The sequence below is a fragment of the Pyxicephalus adspersus genome, chromosome 2 (genome assembly GCF_032062135.1).
Source record: "Pyxicephalus adspersus chromosome 2, UCB_Pads_2.0, whole genome shotgun sequence".
Taxonomy (NCBI): Eukaryota; Metazoa; Chordata; class Amphibia; order Anura; family Pyxicephalidae; genus Pyxicephalus; species Pyxicephalus adspersus.
Genome location: NC_092859.1, coordinates 3,547,662 through 3,551,045, shown reverse-complemented (window position 1 = coordinate 3,551,045; position 3,384 = coordinate 3,547,662). Strand labels below are relative to the sequence as shown.

Below are 3,384 nucleotides of genomic sequence, written 5' to 3'. Positions count from 1 at the left end.
TGGCTGGTGGTTGTAAGGGGGAGTAATACTTCTGAGTGGTTGTTAATGTACAGAGCAGGCAGTATTTCCCCAGGCAGGTGTTTTTCAAAGACAGTACCACCACCACTAGCCATTTGTTAATGTACACAGAAGATAGCATTTTCATTGGATGGTGGTTGTAAGGGGCAGTATTGCTTAAGGCCAGTTGTTACTGTACACAGCAGGCAGCATTCCCATTGATTGGTGGTTGTGAGGGGCACTGCTGCTGCCTGTTTATTGTTAATGTACACAGCAGGCAGCATTTCCATTAGCTAGTGGCTGTGAGAGGCAATACTGCCTATTACCGGTTGTTAATGTACACAGCAGGTAGCATTTCCATTAGCGAGTGCCTGTGAGAGGCAATACTGCCTATTCCGTGTTCTCAATGTACACAGCAAGCAGCATTTTCATTGGTTGGTATTTGTAAGGGGCAATACTGCTTCAAGCTGGTTGTTAATTCACAAAGCAGGCAGCATTCCATAGACTGCTGGTTGTCAGGGGTGGTAATGTCTGATTACTAAAATACAGAGGGCCAATTTTCCATTGGCTGATGGTTGTTCAGGTTGGTACTAGTTCCAGACCACTTAGCATACACAGCAGGAAGTATTCCTATAGACCCATGGTTTTCAAGGACAGAACCATTTCTATTCAGTTGTTAATGTACACAACAGGCACCATATCTATTCAATAGTAATTGTCAGGGAAAGTATTACTTTCAGTTTGTTGTTGACACAGTGGGCGGTGTTCCAATAGACTGGTGGTTGTCAGGGATGATGACACTTTGAGACAGGTAGCAGGATTCCCATTGGCTAATATTAGTCATTATTCCCACAGGCTGGTGGTTGCCAGGGGCAGTACCACTTCCAGACAGTTGTTAATGTACACAGCCGGCAGTGTTCATATTGCCTAGTGGTTTTCAGGGGCGGTACTACTTTAACATTGTTGATACACCGTAAGCAGTATTATAATTGGCTGATGGTTTTTAGGGGCGGGGCTGTCTGTGATAACTGCTAGAAAAAGCAGTTGACAAGGTAATAATCACTGGCAAAATGGCTGCTACTTTATCAACCACTTTAAACTTCATCCTCATGATTCTCAGATACCAGCACAAATACAGCGGGGACACCGAAAGCAATAAAGCCTTGGCAGAGGGTCTAACCCCTCCACCCCCTGTGCGGGTCTGAATATTCTGCGTTGGGTGGAATGTTGTGACAAGGCTGGGTGTGGATCTCTATATCATGTTGTGTTATGTTCCTGGGATGGGCACGTGAACCTTCGCCAAGTCAGATCACACGCCCTCCCACAGCTGACACAACACATAAAGGAAATACTCCGTGTGCTCCGGCAGACCGGCATCACATTATTATGGTCTCCAGTGTCCCCCAGTCCTTATATGGCATTCATCTATTGATTGGATATTGATCAGGATTTGCATTAATGTTCTTATTAAATCTGTTAGAAATATTGCCCAGTGTGTGGCTGCCATTGGTCGGTGTTGGTGGGGGTGGGGGGCACTGTGAGCGCCCATGTACTGGCCCAGTTGCTGCCATTATCTCCTCCCATACCAGACTGGAAGGCACTGACCAGGCACTATGATCCCTCTGTCTGGCATTAATCCTTTGTCACCGAATTCCTATTGGACGGTAGTGAACAAAGGGAAATCAGAAGTAAAATTTGGGTGGCTGAAATGAGCCCCAAGAACCTTCCGGAGACTCCTAAAATAGTTTGTCGTTATTTCTTTAAAAAATCCTCCAGCCCTCTTCTCTTACCTTTATAATTATCAGTGTTGTGGCCCCACCCCTGCGGATCCCCCTATCACCTCCTCAGAGGATCTGATCTCATAAAACTAAAGCCCAGCCCCAAGATCCACCGTCCAATGATGTCCCATAGATTGGAATGAATAAGATGTATCCTGTAGGGGGAGCCACAACCTATAACAGGTAATGGGACCTTAGTGCACAGACCAGGGCAGTCTAGAGCCCAATTTGGAGGGGGGGGGGGGGGCTCTGCATAGGGATGCCAGCACATTGGAGGGGGTAAGTATAAAGAATTGGGGTCTGCACACAGCTCCCTGTTGCGATGGGGTAGCCCATTGAGCCCCTAAAAGACATCTTAAGTTTGCCTTCTCCTTTGACTCAGAAGCTCAGTACAGGGATGGTGTGAACTCCTCAAAATAGGTGCAGCAAGTGTGCAGAACTTCAATCTCCTTTAACCACTTCCTGTCTGCAAGCCACTCCCCCTGGATTAACTCCCTGATGGTGACAACATTGGACCATGCCTGAGCAAAGGATGTCAGCCCATTTACCTGTAGTCACCACCAGGGGGAGCCAGTGACAACGCAAAAATCCAATTATAGACAGTAACATGGTGTTGTCACCTTAAAACCTTAACTTTTATATATTTTTACATACTAAAAGCTGCATTTCAAAAGATTAAAAACCTTTAAATATGACATTACCCTAATAAAGCAGCGTCACCTTTGTACTATTGTTAAATAAATCCCCCGGTCCTCAAAGTACCCAATACACATCCCTACATACCTTCATCCCCCATCCAGCGGTATGGAAGATGGGCGCCTCATTCTGCACATGTGCACTGCAATGCGTATGCGCGCCACAGCCCCATTCATTGCTATTGGAAGCTGAACATGGGGGGATCCCTTAAGGCTTCCATTCTAAGGGGGGGAATGGGGATCAGGGGGTGCAGGAAGGAGAATTGTTTGTATTCTTTTAAAAATAAAAATATTTATTAATATTATTCATAATAATAATAATATTATAATATAATGATAAAAAAATGTACAGCGCTGCATAATATGTTGGTGCTATATAAATCCTGTATAATAATAATAATAATATTGAATAGGAAATGTACATCACTGCCTAATATGTTGGTGCTATATAGATCCTATATAATAATAATAATGATGATGAGGAGGAGGATGATGATTGGTGGATGGATCACTCTCATCTCTTCTCTCTGATACATTGTATCATTTACTACACTGGGGGAGGGGGGAACAATAGAGGGCGAGGCCCCCCTCCCTCCCCAGCTCCTCCCCTAGCTCCACCCTCTCCCCGCCCACTCCTCTCCCTGCTCTGCTGTTCCTGCAGTGTAACCAGCTCAGTGCTGCGCCAGCTGCCATCCTGCACACAGGTGAGTCTCCTCTATTCTCCCCCACCCTGCCCCCCCCCAATCATCTATAGCTGTGTGCATTGTGTCACCTATAGGATGAGGATGACCCCCCCATCATTGTATAGATCTATAGCTGTGTGCATTGTATCCCCTATAGGATGACCCCCCCATCATTATATAGACCTATAGCTGTGTGCATTGTATCCCCTATAGGATGACCCCCCCATCATT

The 3,384-nt window shown here is 45.7% G+C and overlaps 1 protein-coding gene across 1 annotated transcript in view; it reads left to right on the top strand.

Moving 5' to 3' along the window:
• The first annotated feature begins 3,084 nt into the window (after positions 1 to 3,084).
• The window catches only part of LOC140322141 (uncharacterized), a 28,949-nt gene continuing 28,649 nt past the window's right edge, over positions 3,085 to 3,384 (top strand). The window contains exon 1 of the mRNA XM_072398756.1: positions 3,085 to 3,174. The gene's annotated coding sequence lies outside the window, so the exon portion shown is untranslated. The remainder of the gene's footprint in view (positions 3,175 to 3,384) is intronic.